The sequence below is a fragment of the Osmia bicornis genome, chromosome 16 (genome assembly GCF_907164935.1).
Source record: "Osmia bicornis bicornis chromosome 16, iOsmBic2.1, whole genome shotgun sequence".
Lineage (NCBI taxonomy): Eukaryota > Metazoa > Arthropoda > Insecta > Hymenoptera > Megachilidae > Osmia > Osmia bicornis.
Genome location: NC_060231.1, coordinates 7,329,713 through 7,351,133, shown reverse-complemented (window position 1 = coordinate 7,351,133; position 21,421 = coordinate 7,329,713). Strand labels below are relative to the sequence as shown.

The window sequence follows — 21,421 nt, the reverse complement described above, 5'->3', positions numbered from 1 at the left end:
TTCAGTAAAATTCTTTTTTTAGAAAAAAGAAATAAACAGAAGAGAAGGTATGCGTGAAATTCAAATTTTAAACGTCTAATAACAGCGGTTCGAGGAATTCCGCGACCAGTTCAGCGCGGCGCAACTTCGTGCAGGCCTCCGCGTTTAAAACTTTATTTATTCCTCGTCGCGGCCTGTAATAATCCTGGTGACACATGGGAAATCTCGGCGAAGCCGTAAAAATATCGAAGAAAAATTTTATGAGCGTAATCTGCGCGAGTACGCTACCAAGTATTTCACGATTTTACATTGGTAAACCGGCGGGCAAAGTGGCTGCGACCAGACGACTTAAAGACGATAAAAATGATAAAATTATTGAAAACTTGGATAATACAAACATAGACTAATGTCTAATAAATTTGATCATTAAATTAAGATCATTTAATATTTTCAAAATTTTTAATTTTTAATTATTAAATGTTTATTCTTTGAGGATGAAACATTCTTAAATTTGACAATGCAGATATACACTTGGAATATTTTTATTTGTACTAAATTAATAATAGTATATTTTATTGTACATTCAAGTGCAATTTGCTAATTTTATAAAATAATGTAATTTTTAATACGGTCTTAATTCAATGGCTAAGGGTTGTACAGGCTCAGACATTAAAGCAGGAGGGTTAGGTCGATTGATCTTGAAGTTTTCCAGTCTACCTTTCCGTTTGATCTGCTGCGATCACCGCTAAACGACTAAGGGTTCAGCAGGTTGCAGTTTCCAGCCAGCCAAGCGAATCCGAGACGAGTCTGGCCGCAAGTTCCCATGCCATTACTTCTCCGTACCTTACTTTTGCATCCGATGAGGCAGAAAGGAGGACACGTATTCGCGAGGGTCCTTTTGCGGAGAAAGTTTATCGCTTACCGTGTACATTGCTGGACAAAATGATAAGACATAGGAAGAAGTTTCTGAAAAAAAGCATTAATTATACATGCGCAGTCCCCGGAAGTTTCGGTGCACTTTATAAAAAGGCAATTAATATTAATTATTTTAGGTATAGGAATATTTGTGTGTAGAGGGTTGATGATGAACGGTGCTTTCTTTCTTTCATCCTACTTTCAATATTCTATTTAGCAATGTCTTGTAAAGTTCCTTTTTCATCTTTCAAGGATTGCTACTTTTAATTAATTTGAAAACATTCTACTTTGTTGATTTTGATTAATTCAAAATTGTATGCTTCCTATCTGCATAATGGATTAGTTGGTTCAGACTTTGTTGGCAACTTTAAGAACAGTATTTTATCAACTTTAAAGTCATCTTTCATTACTCGAGAAGTTTTCTGGGGCGATATTTATTGCATTATGAATAATAAGAATAACTCCAAGATATTGATTAGTGAAGGAATATTTTTCAGATTTATTAATTATTGATTTAGATTAATGTTGATTAAATCAACAAATATATTTAAAAGTGACTCAGAGGTAAGAAATTTCTCAAATTGAAATCTTTTTATTTTTCCTAATGCATAAATAATAATTTTCTGAAAAAATAATATTATTATCTGCATGTCGACGCTAGTTTCAGTTTATTACTTTACCACTTGTTATGCATCCCTGGGCAATTTTAATTTCCATTTTTCAATTATTCACCGAACTCCATGAATATCTTATAATTTTGCCTGCCAGTGTACACTCGGAAAGATTCGAGGTGGAAGCACCGGAAACTCTTCATAGTCGTTTTCTCTCGTGTACCTCTTCCACCTTCGGTCCCCTTATTTCAACAATACCTCGTAATACAGATTTTTCCCAGTGTATCTCTCTATTTTTCGTGAAACGGTGTGTTTTTTAACCGTGATCACACGCTTCCGCTTTAAAGATCCTTTGACTGGAACAGGAGAAGCCTGGTGTCCATTGTTGCTCGATAACGAACGTCCAGCCTTGGCTGCCGAGATTGTAACAATATGTTGGCTATGAGATCGTGGAGAATGGATTTCTGGGCACTTCTATTTATTATCAGTCGACCGTGAAACTGAAAACTTCAAAGGTACGACTCCACTGGACCAGTGCTCTTGCTCTTGTTTCGGATCGTTCGATGTCGTAGTTTTCTACCTCCGTATATTTGCAGTCGTTCTACTCTAACAAATACTTGACAGAACGAACATGCCTGTTTTCAACGTGCACTCGCTGATTTATTTCTTCCTAGGGGAATCGTATCGAGGAAATTAAATTTCTTACGTTTTACTACCCTTGGGACTAATAGAACTCGATCGTCTAATCATCTAATGGAAGTAAATTTAATTTTAATTTCTTTTTTCAAATCTAAATTTCACCTTTTCATTTTATAATTTAAATACCAGAAGCTCGATTTCCTTATTTCCTAATTCCTCGTTCTTTCCGCCGACTTCCGCGAGACCTCGACGCAGGAAGGGGTTAAGTTAGGAAACTCGGTAGAAAAGAGCCGAATACGAAAGGTGTATGGCCAGTTGCATCGAACTGCAACGGAGCGTATCTCGCGCGAAACGCCAGCAGGTGCCGAGTTATAGGAAACGCTGACGGTCAATCGGCCGAGGATTTATGTACCAGGAAGATGGTGGTGCGGATCTACCCATTTATGTCCATCCGGCCGCGGTGGGAAGTTCGATTAAATTCACGGCTCGAAAGTTAGCTAGCATCAGCGCGGAGTTAACGCGAGACCCGTCGTGTTCTGTCGAAACCGAAGACGAGTTTATGAACTCTGAACTCGCGTCTCGTAATAATCGTCCTTTCCTCTACGGGAACCTCGACGAAGTAACGGTTCCAACAGCCGCCAGGGAGAATATGATGATGCTTCAGAATTCGTTCGTTCAACTGTTGTATTAACCTGTTAACTGGAAAAGACGGGTTAACTCGGCACACGAAGGAAGGATACGCGAAACCTGTTAATGTCTTTACGGTAATTAAGAGGAAAATTTAAATGTTTAGATTATCTAAGTATATTCCTGTTTAAAAATCACGACCATTGCGTTTCGTTGGTAGTCTAATAAATAGTGCAAAGGAACCAGGACACGTTCCTCGGTCTGCACACCTTGACGAGCCTCTTTTTTTCCGGCATACATAGCATCGTTCTCCTAGCACAGATGCATTCTACTCAACCTGCCTCTATTATCTTTGTACATAACAGGGTAACGTTTGTTTCGCTCATTAATTGCTGACGAGCGTTTGGCATAACGGGAGCAGACTTTCATGTCCCAGAAAGGATCATGGACGCAGTACTGGGATGGTAGACTGCCATTCTTAGTCGATGTTTAAATTCTAAATTGGATCTGGTAACTGTAGATACAGTACTGGGGGTCAGAAGTGAAACTTTGGAATGGGAACTTGCTTACAAATTAAAATTTAATTGTAAAGAGTCTAAATAAAGCCTAAGGCGATCCTAGGGAAAACTGGAGGAAAATCTGTCCCAAGTGTGTTTAACCCACTTAACCGAAATTAACCCACGTGACACGAAGAGCAGTGGCAGTAGTTCACCAGGATTCACTGGAGCATCCGTTAGAGTTGCAATGGAAAAAGAGATGGGCGTCGGAGGAGGGGGGTCAGACCCAAACACCGGTGGTTAACCTTCCGGTGGTCGTCTGAGCGGTCTTCCGGGGATTGTCTCGCGTTCGCCATTCGGTCACGGTCTATTTCCGGGGGCCGGGCGATCGCTTAACGACGCATTGTACCTATGTATTTATGGTGGAAGCGATAGAGAGACGGTAATAAATACTGTTATACCGGCATTAACGTTAGAAACGGTGCATCCCTCTCTTTCCCCCGGTCGGGTGCTTGTGTCGCGTGTGGGTAGCTCGCAAGGTCCCCGACAGAATAATGAGAGGAAGATGAGCCTGGCCGGAAGAGGAGGGAATAGAAGCAGACTGGTGGACCTGTCTTCGGGTACATTACCTGGTGTCAGTAATGTATTAGGTGTTTACGGAGAATCACTGGTAATATCTGCAACATGGACGTGGATATTTGCTTATCTGTGGGTTGTATTTTTTCTCAGCACTTGCTGCGTCTAGAGAGGGACGGTTCTTCTCAGTTTAACTCTTTGAACAGCTGAGTTTAGATCAATAATTTTTCGAGGAAATAACGATCAAGCTACTTAGAGGAAAAAACTTCTTGAAAATAACGATCAAGCTACGATCTTTTGTTCAATTGATTCAAGTCCCAGTTGAAAAGTGAACTTTTCTTCGAAAGTCTTTCAATCTCGCAAATGGCTTTTCTTCGTATTTCTACTACCCACTCTTTTCTGAAAATGGGATCCAAGATCTCTGTAAAGAAATAATTCTTTAAACAAATCAACGATTCCACGAATTTCATCGTATTACTACGTAATCCAGTCTATAGTATTATCGTGAATGTGAAAAAATTGCCAAGAAAGCTTGGATCGTTATAAGAAATCTAGGAAAAGGAAAGGATCTGCGTGCCATTAAAACGGTACCGTTGAAAGTCTTTAGATTTTTGCATGAAGTATTCGCTCGAGCGTTGGATATAATCCCGGCCATTAAACGGGTAATACGAGGAAGAAAGTAGAAAGGAATCGTAAAGGAAACCGAGTGTACAGTGATCGGTGTTCCCAAGAACAGAGAATGTTTCGTAAATTGCGAAAGTTGCCGGATCCGCGAACGTCGTTGCATGGAATTTTCGTTTGAAAAGAAACGTTCCAGCGGTCCCTTTGGGGAGGGTATATTCCACGGTCGATGACTCGCTCGGTGGAAACCGATTTCGCGATAAAAAGGAGCGAATTTGCATGACAAACCACGGTTAGATCGTTTGACAAGCAGACATAGCTTTAATCTCGAGACTGTGCCGCAGTCGTTACACTTTATTGCGCTAGATCCGAGATCGAATGCTCCTCGATGAAACGGATGAAAGTCAAAGCGTGCATGAACGGCGCAACAAAGGGTTTCGATGCTTTTGGCACTGGCCACCATTCTTCCGGTTTGCCGGAAAATTTCGCCGCTCCATCTTCCGCCACGTTCTTTGAGGAAAACAGAATTCAACGCTAGAATTTATAGCATCGAATATTTATACAAGTTTCTTTCGTTGACTCGAGTTTTCATCGTGCCGTTCTTACCGGAGTTTTACGATACCCGGCGCAAAGTTTTTCAAATGAATGTTAAAATAAAGTAAGCGGATGGCAGGAAAAAAAACGGCGGAAGTAGCTCGTGACTTCATCGCCGGGATTTTCTGCAGCTTCGGCGAAGTTTGATTGGCTCGAGCTATCGGGAATTCGGTACCCTTAAAACGCGAACGTGCGGAATACGAATTCAGGAAGTTTTCAATCGACAGTAACCACGTGCGCGCAGGTGCATCCTCGCGTACGCCGATTTACGAGCTGACGGTGATAACGGTTTTAACGCTTTGATCATCGTGCGAAAAGGATCGTCCGGTAAGCTATCCGATGAAGGTAGCGTTATATTGATGAGATATCGAAACGCTATCCTAAAAGTGCATGCATTTCTTCTTTTCTGAAAATTATATATTCGTCAGTGGGGCTGACGACAGACGGTCCCTGCTTTTTGGAACCCATGCCACGGGACCGCTAGCGAGAACAGAATCAATCCCGCTGCCACCTGGCGGTCGCCGACCCAAATTAAGGGCGTCCAATTACATAAATGTAATTTCTAAAGTGCCTTCTTTGTTTGACCATTTCTTCAGTTGTCTATAGAGACATTACGCGGTAAACGTTTTATCATTTTCCCAGGAATTTGACTCGTTGATGGTTGAAAGTGGAAAAACGAGGGTGGAAGTTGGGCGCAGTAGGAGTTATGCGAGACACGTTTGAAGGCGGTACGGTTTCAAAGTAGTCTGCCTAACTAACGCTTCTATACAGTGCCGTATTCCGTATGCAAGTGGATTGTATCCAAGTTTCGTACTTCGTTACGAACTTGCGCGCCCGTCTTTCCAAAGTCGCTCGGCTTTGTTTTCAGTTAACTCGCGGAATAACCACCGAAACTTTCAACCGTGTTACACTTAAGTGGCTGCTGACGCGATGTAAACTTCCGGTTCCACGGCCATTTCCTCCGTTTCAATTAAAATTATTCAAGCTACGTCCGCAGCAATGTTAAACGACCGCCGTCGACGAGTTTCAATTAATGTTACCCGATCGAAAATCCATTTACCGGCTGTTCTTGCTGGAAGATGAAATCTTTCGTTATGGAACTTGGTTGGATAAATCTGAATCTCTAGAAGTTTCAAGGATTATTTAAAGATTAATGTAGAAAATTTTTACTGTTATTTCTAATTAAAAAATATTCTTTCCTTCAATTTTTCTCGCGGGTCCTTGTAATGTTAACTTTTCACTCGCGAAAGAAACTTAAATCTAAAATTAATTGAAAAATTTAATTTCGAGCAGAAAGAAAATCATAAAAGGGAAAAGCAACTGTTTGATTAAAAAATATATTGTTTCCTTAAAGTTCGTTGATTGTACCGAAACTAACGGTGAACTTTTCCAGATGTGTAATGTCAACTTTTCGCAACAGAAAACTTTTCACAGTTTTAGAGATCGTAACTGTTCCACCTACTCTGATGAAAATTCATTTCAGCTTTTATGTGGTGCTTGCCGCCTGGAATACTAGAAACTAATTACTGAATACTTGCCACTGTTAAGCCAAGAATCTCAAAAACAGCTGTCTCATAAACTCAAACTAACATTCTCAACGAAAATTCTTGCCGGTTTAATTCTGTTTCTGGTCGTACCAGAAGAATTCTAGTTCCTTAAAAAATATCTCGCGTGACAGGACAAACTTCCCTTTTCACTTTCAGTTTAATTTTCTTCGCGATAATTTCATTGTGAACAGAGGAATTCTAAGATTTTTCGTAATTTTTTGTATAAGAAAAATTCGTCTGTTTTATTAAGAAATAAATCAGAAATTACAATACAAAATTAAAGTAAAATTCTCTTCATAGAATTCTCATCCATTTCCCATAGATCCAAATTACATTTAACCATCGGCTACACGAGTTAATGATCTACCAGAAATTAATTACCCCTGGTACACAGTTTCTTTCTTCTACATCCATTTTCACTTGCGCGAAAATTTGTTCGTTTCATCGATTCGACCCCGATCCTCGTAACTCATTGGTCCAGAAGGAAAATCGTCCTTTGGTCCTGTCCGTCCTCCGTTGGCATTCGCGCGATAATAAATTAGCCGGCGGCTAGCTGCGATTTCAGAGGCGAGGAACACGCTCGCGAAAGGACTCGTGAATCATGGCAAAAGGGACCGGGCTCTAATTATAATATCAATACCGTATTAGATTAATTAGCGTCACATCGCCAGCCGGCAGCCGTGCTCGACGCCAGCCAGCCGAAGATTAATTGCCTTGTCCTCTCTCCGCTCCGCTGTCCATACACCTGCTATACTTTTACCCGATTGCTACGATTTAATACACACACCATACACGTCTGCGATCAGATAACAGATGCTTCATCGTGCACTGTAACTGGGAAAGCGAGTTTTTAGCTTGGTTAAAAGAGGGATGGGGTTGTCCCTGATGCTGTATGAAAACAAACAGGGTACAAGAAATATTGGTTGGTCCGATAAGACAAAGTACTAAAATTCGAGGAATTTCCAGGCTGATTTTCGATTTATTTATTTAAATTTTTGAATTTTTCGTTCATTATTATTTTTCATAAGCAAATTATTGCAAATAATTACGTTTGCACTTGGGTGTAAAGTAAGCTTCCTGTAGGCAAGAGTAAGAATAGGGAAAGGAATCATCCACCATTTGTCTTCAGTCTTAGGGAACTCTAGGAGGACTTAGGGAGAACTAGAAGGAGCCTAAGGAGAGCTTAACCTAGAACCTCTTGTCCTTACATTTAATCCAACCTTTACATAGCAAATATCCCTACTATTTTAATAAAAGGCTGTTTCTCAAGAAGTAAAAGGATTTATCACTTATTGATATTTGAAAAACATAGAAAATAATTTTTAAGCATTCAAAATATTGTGCTTCATAATATGGGGAATATTTTCAGAATTGTTTTGAATTTTTTTGAAAAATGTAATTAATTTTGCCTAGTAGATCATTAATAAATTTTTAAAAAGTCAGAAAATTCTGCCATATATATTCTTTTCAACAATGCTGTTTTTGATCACTATTTGTAGTTCCCTGGTCAGATTCTTTGAAATATGTACCACCGCTTTAAATACTTTTTAAAGCAGTACTTCTCGCTACGTTAACTTCGCTCAATGGATCCTTTTCGCCAAAAGGATTGAACGCTTGATGTGCATAGATCTTCCTTATGAAATTCGTCTGACGTAATGTATTATGTATGAATCGCTTTGCAGTCATTGTATAATGATAAATCTAGAAACGGAGAGACTTCTTTTATAGTCTGAGCTAGGTTGAAACGAGGAAACTGTAAAACGGTAAACTGTATTCTAACGTGCTGCCCTATGCTCCGTTATGCGATCACCAAGTTGCAGGAATAAATTCCTCTCTGGTTTCAACCCTTAAAACATATCACGCGAAAAGTGACAATTTTAAAAGTAATCCCATTCAACGCGCTCCATTCAACATTTTTTGTTTATATTTACATGAGAAATCAGCCCGTGACTGGCAGCAGTCGACGCACTTTTAAGCAGCTTTCATTTATCAGCCTGCTGTAAACAATGCGCGCTGCTGATTCAATTTGAAACTCGACGCATACAGATTAGCTGGTTAATTCCGAGTGAATCGAGCCTGCCGAGTAATGGCTTTGATACCCGCGCGATGAAAGTTTTCAAATAACGAGCTTCTGTAACACGTTTTAATCGCGACCAGTTGCTCTATCCCTTTAGACAAAATGATACGCTTTTTTGGTTATTATTTATTTTGATTAAATTATTTTTCTCAACGAAGTATAAATTGGAGGAAGAAGAAGGGTACTAAAGTCTTGAGAGAAGCACGAAATACTAGAAATACCAACAATACAGCTCAGAGGTTGTATGATAGCGAGGCGTATTAAACCGACGAAAGTTTCACGCGGAACGCTGGTAATCCAAGAGAGGCATTAAGACGGCGCTATCATGGGGAACCATGATAACGAGCGCGCGTACTTTCGCGAATGAGACGGTACAATGTTGTTGCCAGCCATAAAGTCGGTCCGTGCGGTAAATTCCATAAATTTTCTACTCGTTAAGGATGGGGCCCCACGGTAGTCGGTTCCGAGGTCAGCCAACACTGTACACTCCTAGGTAAAATCATAAGATATTCAACGAAAAGCTTTATGAAACTAAGTTTACCGTTGAACATGGAACAGGTTATTCCTTTACAAAACTTTTGACAATTGCACTCGTAACTTACAACGCAATGTAAATCTAGAAAAAATGTTTTTATTTTTTGAACCCTATTCAAGGGTTAATGCTTGGAGCACATAATATTCTGATAATAATTTTCTCGTCTAATGGTATTAGAATAAACTTAAAAAAATCTGGAGTTACGAGCTCGAGATTCGTAAAATTTAAAGAGAACGAGCTTTTCGAAACGTCATTGCGGTTTGCGCATTCGTAGTGGCAAAGCGCTTTACCGTGCTGGCCAGTTGGTCGACGAGCTCGGTAACCGCAGGCCACGTTATTAGTAAATAAAGACGCGAGGAAATTCTGTTTGCGGACAAACATCACGGCACCGGTGTGTACAGAACCCTCGACCGCCGGGCTTTGCGAGCCCTTCCTAATGCACTCGAGGAAACGTCGCAACTCTCCGCGAAACTTTCCTGGCTCCTTCGAGCGGGAACCGCGTCTCCTCAAAGAGAACTTCCTGGCAACGACCTTTCTCTGGCCACGACGACCATTTCTCTACCTCCATGGAAACCACTTAACTATCAGGCAAGTTTTATTCCCTTCTTATCGGTTAATTATTTATCGAAACTGATTGAAACCTCCCTCGAGTGCCAGCTGTGACCTTCGTCGACCAATTTGTTCAAACACTTTGATAACAGGCTAATTTTATTACATTTATTGTTTGCCATTTTGTGAATTAAATTGTTCATTTGTTTTTATTTTGTAAAATTATATAAAAATCAGCAATACCATGATTATTATAGTTATAGTCATTAATATCAATCAAATGCAACCGTAACGTTTTGATTGATAATTCAAAATACATATTATGTTTCTGGAAACCACGTAATTACGATCTTCTAATTGTTACGAACGCGTAATTGGATACGAGAAACTAACAGAAATTGATATTGCCTGATGCTCTATTATATAAACACCAAGGAGTAGAAAATAATTAAAAAACATTATCGAGAAAATTATCGTGGAGGGGTTCGTTTCCTCGTGGCTTATTATGAAAGGGTTGTAAAAGTAATTCTTTGTATTAAGAATATCAATTTTACGGATGATTTTTCATCGTCAACAAAATTTCAAATTCAAATAGAAATGTCAGGATCGGCGAATCCGTGTGTAACGAGAAGAATGAAGAGCTCGTTAATACGTGTCTTCGGCACTTGGTTATCTTAAACGGTGTCGGACGCGTTAAGGCCGGGAGTCGGCGATAAATCCTCGGTGGTTTTAATTTGCCAGTGAATTCTCGGCGGAGAACCGAGCGGCGGGGTGCAGTTTGGGGGAATGGAAAAAGAGAATAAAAGTGGAACGGAGGAGGCTGGAACACTGACGTATTAAAACGGCCAGGTATAGACGCGGTAAATTATGTCTTTCTCGAGGGTAGCGGCGCGCGTCGCTTTAAAAAGCTCGGAAAAAAGTTTCGACTGGAAATGTATAGCCACTTGAGGTTACTTTTTCTTCCTCCCACGAACTTCTGTCGACGGAAACGAAGGGAACGCCTTTATTTGTTCATTCGATATAGCAGAGAAATTAATTTTCCTCGAGCAATCTTAGCGAATGTTTACATTCCCTATTAAAACTTTAATTGACAAGTACTTTGCAGAAAAGAAAAATCTGAAGGAGGAAATATTTGAACAAATTTTCAAATCAGTGATGACATAGCAAAGAAATATTTATATTATTTTATAAAAATAACATCCAGTAGATAGCTCGTTAGAGAGCTAATAGCACACTTCGTTGCAACTGCAACACACACGTAGCGTGTAATTGAACAGTTTGTCATTCGGTGAGTCTAATTCCGGTACAACAGCCACACTTCTATTATCGTACATCTTTTTCTTGCCTCCGGTTGTGTAACTCGTTGTGCAATTAGCGTCGAACAGCCCTCGGGTCATTAATTATCGCTGGACCAGTGCAGAGGTGTGTTCATGCATCAACGAAAGACGAGTGCAATCGATGGATTGGATAGAACGGACCTTAAGCTTTTCGAAGGACTTCCTTGTCGTCGAATCGGATTTACAGCTTTCATAATGGCCACTAAACGCTCGTACCGTGTCGTAATGCACTCTCGAATGTACTACTGGAACATTCTTTTACAGCAATAATGAAGATCTAGCGAAGGTGCAGGTTAAATTCTCTTGGAGCAATCATTGACTGATTCATTTTTGGAAAATGAAGAAATATTATATTTTTTTGTGAATGAAATCATTTGAAAGAACACTTCTGTATGGGACGAATAATATTTTATTGCTGTGATATCTGGATTTAAAAGGATACAGAGAGAAGTAGAAAGAGTATCAGTGAAATCGTAACAGAATGTCTGTCGGGCCATCGTTTAAATGCATATGCATTCGTCGATCGTCCCTTTGTTTCCCTCCCCTTTCAATGCCTTTTTACAGACAAGCTTTTCACGTCTATTCATCGTCCCGTGAAAAACTAGCAGAGCGCGAAAAACATTGAATCTTGAAATATTAAAAGCAAACACGTTTTCGGTCTGTTTGCCAGGGTTACATAACCAACTTCATCCCTCGCGTGTCAATAAACCCTTTCGCGTTTGCTCGTCGCGATACGGCAAATAAAAGAAAATGCTACAAAAATAGCCAAATTTATGTTTCCAAGTCAATAGAAATTTTTTTACAGATAAATATCACCATTTCCAAAAATCTTCAGTTTATTATTTAAATGTTGTATAATTAATTTGAAAACAATTTTACAAATAAAAATTTTTCAAGTGTTAAATTAGAAGGGTCGATAGAAAAGTAATAATTTTGGACGACAAAGGTTGTTTACTAAAAAGAAAAACGAAAGGTTTGAAACATATTTTCTATTAGCTCGGTCGAGAAAGACTTCTCTCTGGTAGCACGAACGAGTGCGCCGGAAAAACGTGATGCAAATTTTCAATTTTGCGCCCAATCGATCAAACTAGCGGCAAAGGAAGCTCGCCGGTTTCACAACGTTGTGGAAAACTCGAGTTTGAGAGGGGTAGGTTTGGCCAGAAGGGGTGGCGCAACGGTTTTAATGAAAGTTTCTGCATCGGGAGGGGGTTGAAAGGGGACAGAGGGACGAGCTGATGAACCGTAAATGTGCGAGGGTGGATCAAATATAAACGAGACTCTTTTTTTTTTGTATTTTGTATCGAGTGGTTCGAGAGTCTGTTGATGGACAAAATGAGAAGATACTGAATTTATATACACTTGTTCGACAGATGCAAAGTGGAAGAAAGTATTGATTTTATTCCAAAGGAAGAAGTAAAATATTTTTTTTAAATTATAAATTTATTTTTAATGCTACCAAAGATATTACAAGAAATAAAAAAAATGACTTCTGCATACAAACTTCACTGCTGCTTTCGGTAGAACGAAACGGAAGCACAGAGGCATGCAAGAGTGGCAATTATTTCCTGACGCAGCACCGAAAACCAGTTAACGCACAGTACATTCGAATTATCGATCTAGCAGGATTTTAATATGAAAGGATGCGTTTCATGGGATGAATGAAGCGCCGAGTTGCGCGTGTACATAACTCCTGTAATACCGTTCCCTTCATTCATATGCTAATGGAAATTAATGCGTTCAGTTCCTAATACACGCTCTTCTATTCAACGGGTTCATCATTGATGCTTCGATGTTTCACGATTCAGTCGATGGCGATTGAAGAGTATTGGACAGATCCTGCCACCATAAAATCATAGAATTGTAATTGCCACAATGGGTATAATGGAATCATTTTGCTTGATTATAAATCGTTTTGGATGTTTGATAAAAATTGTTGGTACCCGAGTAATTTTTTAAAGTTTAAAATTTTATTTTTATTTTATTGACAACTATAACAAATAAATTGGAAAATAACGTATGCATCTAGGTTTTATTCAGTTTTATTCTACATTTTCGAATCAGCTTTTTTACCATCACAGCGGTACCCTGAATATTTCAGGAGGGTATAAATCGGATTTTCTCTCGAACGGGATGACTAGTAACGTATTAATAATAATTGCTGTGGGAGGCCATTCATATTTATCGACGACAATCCCCCCTCGTTTCACTATAAATTCCATTTTGGATGCAGCTATAAAACAAGAGCTATCGTAGTCTCTCGTGCCGTTCCTCGCATAAATCTCAATTTCTCGTCGGTTGCGGCGTCGATCGTAACCGACACAGAGGATTCTATAAGCCGTGAGTTGCTGTTCGCTTCACTTGTCAATTGCTATTGTTCCAGTACGCTTGTTCCCGGTCCCTTCCGGCGTCTGCTCTAGTTTCGCTTCTTCTTGTATCAAGGAAATTCGATATCGCTTCTTCTTCAGCCTTAAGTGCCTCGATCCTCTACGTCTTGTTTAATGAACAATTTTCAGAATCTCAACTCGACGCTATCGATCTTCCAAACTCTTCTTTCGAAACAGCTCGGAATGAGGTTAGCCATTTCGAACGAAAATTAACTGAGAAACAATTTTTTTCTTGGAATATTTTCACTGTAGAACGCAATGTTTAATATACATCTTCTCAGCAGTAATGACGTTATGACGAGCTTGCAATAACGATCCTTGATGCGTGAGTTTGCACTGCAGGTTGTGTGGTAACGGTAAAGAGAGCCGCGTCGAATAGGATTCACTTACAGTGGCTTCAGGAAGTGTTTAGGAATTTGGTATGCTGACAGATACCGAATTAACCCCTAATAGTCCTAGAAGACTGCATTGAAAAATATAAAAAGAATTTTTAAAATATTATTTCAAAAGTATTTCAAAAAAATGTTCCTACAATTTTTTGCTATTTCAAAAAAAAAGAGATGAAATACGGTTTTACTGTATTAGACACAGTAGCAGAGGAAAGGCGTGTTCTCTGTTCCCTTCGGCCACGTACCGTTCACACCACTGTCATCACCGTATTACAGCTTTCGCGAAATAACAGCTTGAGGTTCGCGTAATGCACGTGAACTTCGGCGAGCTTTCACTCCCACTCAATGACCCGGGGTAACTTAACGGTAATCGTTTTGCATCTTCGAGCGACGAAGCATGCGTGAGAGCTGGTATTCCATTGATAAGTTACCAGATGATACACTGCTGGTCATTATAATAAGACTAGTTCATATTTCTAAATTTTAATTTACACTTGGACGGTGACTAACGAACACACATTGAGCACCACCGGTGCAAAGCTTAAGAGCGGCATCAAACGAACAGTGTATCGACAGGTTTAGGTGTTAATGCTGTATGCGCACAATTATGTCAGTTATTATACCGAATTACTCTCCTCCCGTCGGCTGATTCGACACGTTTTACGTATTACTGAAACCTGCCTGAGAACGACGTGGTATAATGGCTAGGAAAATGACTATCGGCTATCAAGTACGATCGCGTGGGCGTAACAAATCATAAATTGGAGTGTTTGGAATTTGGTGTGCAGATTTACACTTACCAACGGTACAGGATAGCCTCAGGAAACAATTGTAACAATCTCTTCAGCTACTGTTTCTGCAATTTGCATTTCATTGAATTACGATGAGTACCGATTATTTGATATACACATTATCTATGATTTATACCCGTAACTGAAAACAATGCGCACAGGCTCGGTTGTTTAAACAATCACAAGTCTACCGGTATTATTTTACCACATTACACAGTTGGTTAGACGTCGTTCGAGAATGAATGACACCGCTTTGGTAAAACAGCTCAACAAAGCAACGGGTTTGATAAATCGACACGCTGTTATGGCAAAGTTTTCGGAATAACCACATTCGTGGCCGATCGCTCGATCAAGTTGTATTAACAGTTACGAAATGCCAGACACACGCGGAATATCTGTCGTTCCGTAATAGCCGTATTAATCCAAGCGGTCGCGTTCCGTGGAATTTCGTGTTATCCGTCGAAATCGATAAACGCGTTGTTATGGGGGAAGAAAGTTGAGGAATTAACTCTTTAGCGACTGCCGGATAAAAGGACAAAACACGGGAAGAATTTCATTATCGATGTACAGTCACTGGCAACTCTGCTCAGTACGTTCGGATCCATGCGGGTAGATGTACTTAAAGAGATCGTTAAGTGGACTTTTTTGTCCATTTTTTGGGTGGCTCATTTTTCAGAAAGGTGATAGAAAGAATTGATGACAAAAATTTGATACGTAATCTCAGCCTTTGGTTAATTATACAATTCAGTTTTGTAATGCGATCTGGGTTTATCTCGGATTATCATAACGTCGTAAATCACAATGCATCGCGGCCCCTAAATAAACATTTGCAATCAACAGTGTTCGCATAATCTATTCGCACGTGATCCTCATATGGACGCACTGCTGGGTACTCGGCTTTGTTTGACGATTAGATCGGAACTCGAAGTGCATGTCATTGCAGTCCTGTCTCTGATTTCCCGGAATTGTCTGCGGTGTAACTTGAAACCCCTGCAATAGATATATCACTATTGTTTAATGGAATTCCAGTGTCTCCTTAAGATCAAGTAGGATTTCTATGTGTGTATGATTAGATAAAATAATTATAAATTTAATTTAATTTTTCGTTTAAATTACTGTTTTCTCTCTTCATTTATTTATTTCGTATGTTCATTCCCGACAAAAAATTCTGCAATACGGTGGTATTAAAATTCTCTGAATATTAACGCAACATTTTCCCCAAATTAAGAATGTAAACCCGCGAATTAATGTAAATTAGGATTTTTAATTTTTGGCGCGCGGATTATGTTTCGTAGCGAGTAATTCACGGAATTTAATTTTTAAATTTTTTCCCTTCGGTACGTCATCCATTCTTGACGATGGTTGCCACACGCAAAAAATATAAATACTAACGAAAACGTACCCAATTAAAAATTCTGGTATGCGTAATTATTCAAAAATTAAATCTGAAACTTCAAAGTATTCGTGTTCCTCAGTTATACATTTTATTCAATATTGAATAAACATCAGCCCAATAAAAAATGTAGACAGATTTGTTGGTTCGAAAACAGAAGGATCGTTCCTGCGGCGGAAACCGTGAATTACCTGAAAGCTCATTTAAATATCAACGGAACGGTGAAGGAGCGTTGCTTGTTAAACAACGGTATCGGTTCGCCAAAGCTTCCGAATTACACGTCGGCAAGCGGGTATAAACACGGTTTATTTCGAACTGTAGCAGCGTGTCAAGTGGTGGATGAGGTGCGATCAAAGGTGCACGTATAGTCTCTGACGAAAGGCGATCCGGTGAAAATCGATAATGCGAGAAACCGTAATCGACGTGGTTGAGCGAACCAGCGAAATTATTCTTGTAACGGTACATCAAGGAAAGCCTTTCGATATCCCGCCCCTTGGCTAGAAATACGGGATTAGACGATTCGAAGTGGCCAAAGGAATTTAGTGCTTCGCGCTTGCCCGATTTTATTTGCATAGGCTGCTCGTTCGTTCGCTTTGTTTTGTCACGTGGCCTCTTTTACGAGACCTCTCAGAAATGCTATAAAATCGCGCCTACCCGGGGCATCTGGCTTTTCAATTACCCGCGGGAGAGCCGGTTCTCCATTACGCGGTCTATTCGCTCATGTAATTGCGTCCGACTGTAGGCCTCAAAGCTCTTCTGTCCCCACGATTACAGGACACCGACTTATTGCTCTAGATTGTTTTTCCCCCCTCGTCGGAAAAAGAATATTCATTATCACGTTCGGTATTGCTAGACCACGTATAGCTGATCTATGAGAGTCGTTCTAGAAATATTTAAAGCTATCCAAGAACTCGGAATTTTCTTCCAAAGAAAAAGTTCTATATACTTAATTAACTTTATCACCGTCGATAGAAACTTTTCGAATAGCAAGTGAAACAGCTCGATGACCAGTCACGCCAGTTACGCAACGTTGCTACAGTCTCTGGTAAAAAGCGTCTTACACCATTCCACGGGCAGAGTATTATTGCGCAATTACAGGTGGATTTGCTTCGGTTTAACTAACCAGTCTATCGCAGGATGTACTAGCTCTCGGTGGCTTGTATTCCGTTGGACAAGCAGCACCGGGTGGCACTGTTCGATGCCCCATTAAATCCGGATAAGGCGAAACATATCGGTGACTAGCGATAATTAAACTGCACGCGAGCACAAAGAAAACTTATTAACCCATAGGAAAGGTATTCGCATAAAACGAATTAAAGGAAACGTCGACTGCTGTTCCATCGTAAACGAGAGATTTATTGTTCCTAGACATGCACGGAAGAACCTATGGAGTCGTTTCTGTGTAAAAAAAGAAATAAAACGTTCCACTTTCCAATGGAAAATATGTTCAGCTGTTCGGTGCTTTTAAATGCTCCTTATCAACGCTTGATGGACACCTTGAGAAAAGTAGACGACGGTCCCTAGGGTAAGCGGGTCGTGAAAAGGGAGTACGCGTTCGCGTAAGAATCCACTTTGTATTCCCCACGGTGCCGGTTGTTTAAAATAATCGTTACGTGAAACGAGCATTCGCGGGAATGACCGGCTGATCTCGTTGTCAGAACGACGGGGTCCAAGTCGCCTGGCTTTGTAACCCCCGAGCAATCGCTGCATCGCTAAGGAACGAGTCAGAGATATCCGAGGATTCTCCGGGACACATTAGCTAAGCCGAGACTCCTTGGAACGAGGAACAACGCGTTTAACGCAATCCTTCTGCTACGAGATCGTGTATTCTAATACCTTGCAGGACGAAATAATCAGACGTAATGTTGCAACTTATCCGTAAATTCTTGGAAGTTTCTTTGCTGCAACTACAAGTGTGGACAGCAAATCTTCATTTATCCGGGATGAAGGTAGAAGGATTTTTGTTTAGAATAGCTTTGGACATTTGATAAAAAATGGGAATGATTAATTTATAATAATTGTTTCTTATACTTTTCTCTTGTGATCGAATCAGTAGTCAATGTTTATTTCATGAAACCACAAATGCCTGAAGTGTGATAAAAAGTTAATCAGGTGATATGTCCACTTAATCTCGTGCTTAACTGTAAATAGTATTTATAGTGAGTATCGAATGTATTTTATTCTACCAGTTATCTGTACGTCTGATCATTTTGTCACCAGTGCAAATACCATTAATCCAATTGGCTGTTTTTGAAAAGAAGAGAACCGGTGCTTCCTGGGAGACGAAGGCGGTTAACTAGTAGGTCTCCTCACGGTTTCTAGTTTTCTTGTAATGCTGCCGCAAAGAGATCTCAGGATCGCTTCCTGCTTGCTTCGTTGAAAGAAAAAGAGAGAGCGGTTCGTGCTCGCCGTTATTTAGTCTTCGATACTGCGTGAAACGATGATTTATGCGGTTTCTTGCACAATGCAAATCGCACGCCCTACTCTTTTCAAAGATCCACACTGTTATTGTGAGAAGGAATTAATAACCCAGAACGTCCCGAAGAAACACACCTCAATTTTTTCTTACTTCTTAGAACCCTTATTTAAGTCCTTCTCAAACACATTTCTTGAGAAATGTTTGAAATGTGGTAAAAAACCCACCCATGTAATAATTAGATTATTATGACCCAGATAATTTTTATTTTTTGTCTTTGCCAGTGAAATTAGTTGCCATTCAATTGAAATGCTTCAAAATTTTTGTTTAGAATTCTCCTATTGTCGTTTTGTCCGTGATTAAATCTGGTTAGAATCGGAATAATTTCACGCTTATTAGCGAAGCACACTGCTCCAGAAGGAGAACTTATCGCTGGGAATTACGGGACACAGTTTGCGGTACACGAATCCTCACCGTTGTCACCGTGACTAGACCCCTGTTCTACTAACGTCGAACTCTGAAGATTGCAATCTCCTTTCTCTGCCACGATTGTTCTTGTCCCTGTTCCTCTGATCCGCCGTTCTCTGACCGAAAACTTTACGGATCAGAGAAGAAGAGAGGAAGGTGTGGCGTACGTTGGAGGAAAATCAGGAGTGAATGGGGAAAGAGGCAAGGGAGATCGATGAAGAAGGGGTTAACTGCTAACGACACAGTTTTCATCATGCACAGGAGAACGCTTAACCCGAGGATTTTTCTAGTTAGCCGTACGTGCTCAAGGGAGCACCGTGGCGTCACGAGTGGAGTACTCGAGGTTGCAACAGCACCGAGTGCCTAGAATATCCGAAGGATGGAGTATACCAAAGTCCACTTCGGCTTTTCCTCGGTCTACAGCCGGTGAAGTGACCCGCCAGACACCCATCAACGCCTCAGATACAGACGATGCAGTTAGCTTCTTCCACTTGTTCTCTTCGCCTTCCACTCGCCGCCTGCTTTTTCCCTCGTTACAGCTTCCTAACTTCCCTTCGCCATTTCGCTTTTCTATCTTCTCCATTTTCTACATTAACACGTTGATTCCCACGGCGATCATGATCGAATTGATAAGACACATTGAAGCAACAGTTGTTAATCGCTGCTGTGGATAACTGTAGTCACTTGTAAAATGATGGCATACAATCAGTACCAAGGGGAAGTATAGTCGTAAAATCATGATGAGCCTATAGTAAGACGATTCAATTTGTCTTCTCGGTAAGAGAGATTAAATGAACTTGAAACATGATGTGTTACTAATACCTTGATCGTACCTTAAGATCACTGGCGAACAGCTTTCGAAGTATTATGCTGCCTTTCTTTTACTTCTCTCCCAGCGATTGCGATCTTATTACGGTGAGATTAAAGTTACAGAAAAGGAAAGTACCGAGGAAAGTGAGCGTCTCGTTATTCGTGAAAAATGAATTTTTCGGCAATGAAATATCGACAAGATTTGGAGAGAGTCCCGATACTTAAAATTCATTTTCTGAATTTTATACCGTTCCTTTAAAAAATATGCAAAGTACCACAGAAGTACCAAAAATCTTCCGCTTTTCCTTTCTCTCGTTTCTCCGCGTATCCTGCCACGATATCCTCGAGTTTCTCACGCGTCGAAGTAACACAAGACGAGTAGGCGGAAGAAAACGAGGGCAACGAGAGCGAGCAAACAGAAGACAGTGGAAAAAGAACGGGTCGTGAGAAGACAGAAAGCTGGAAAGAAGGACAGTGTAACACGTGTAACAGACACGAAGGGTGAGAATAAACACGGAAATCCATTGTGACGATACTTGCCACAAATGGATTGTAGGAAATAAAAATTTTTGCAACATTTCCTGAGAGATTAATAACTGATAAGCTGTTAAAAAGTGGACTTGTGCTATTTTAGAATTCATGGTTTCATTCGGCAACAGAGGAGACTGTAATGAAAGGGTTAAAAATTGAATGAAACCATCCAATATGAATGGCATTTCTAATTTTATAGAATGAGTTAATAAGGAAACACGTAATTCATCGTTTGAAATTTCATGGACTTCATTACAAGCGGAATCTAGACCGTTGCTAGACCGCGTCGTTGTTGGAGCAGAGATCAAGGTCGGATGATAGAATAGAACGAATACAGGTCGTATCAGCGATCTCCAGCATGTTCAGGCTATATAGATGCAAGATTGCGAAGTAATGTTAACATAACTCCGAGCGAAATGAGTGGAAAATGATAGTACCCAGGCGGTTTATGGATGTCTTCTGTCCGGGCGCTTCTTTAACCCAACAGCTGATGTGGACAGCTTGATTTGTGTGGAAATAACGCTTTGTTGCAGTTCACTGGATGCGGCGATGATAACCTTCTAGAGAATCCTTAACTAACCACGAATCGTTTCAGAAGGTTTTTAACCCTGTTAAACGCATTGTTAGGCTGTGAGATACAAGGAGTCGTTAGAAAAACGATAGACGACGCGTAAAAAGCTGAAAGCTTTTAATTTAAAATTAATTTATTAAGGGTTTATTAATTAGGGAAATTACTTCTTGTTTAAAAACCTAAGGTACCCTTACAATTAGATCTGGGTTTTGTAACTCTTGGACGGCGGACCATGGAGAGTGCCCCAATTTTAATTTCATTAAAAAAGACAAGAAATACAAGAATTTCAAATTCTACAGAATTTATATTCGTATTCATATTTAGATAATATCTAATGATGAAAGATTTTTCAATTCATGTTTAAGTTTTACGGCGCTCGTAATTTTTGTAACTCCCTATATGTCACGTTAAATCTGAAATCATACAGATAAAACAACAAAGTGCGCGTTGTTTCAACATCGCAACGGAGATTTATTGCAGCCCTGGTATCCATTTCCGTGGCATAAATCTTCTCGTGTCTTTACAAAATCGGAACACTCCTGGTGCTTTCCTTTGCACACCAGA

General features: G+C 40.0%; 1 protein-coding gene across 4 annotated transcripts in view; it reads left to right on the top strand.

The window, feature by feature from the left end:
* The window catches only part of LOC114872277 (CCR4-NOT transcription complex subunit 6-like), a 233,498-nt gene that overhangs the window by 99,862 nt on the left and 112,215 nt on the right, over nt 1–21,421 (top strand). The gene's annotated exons all lie outside the window — the stretch shown is intronic.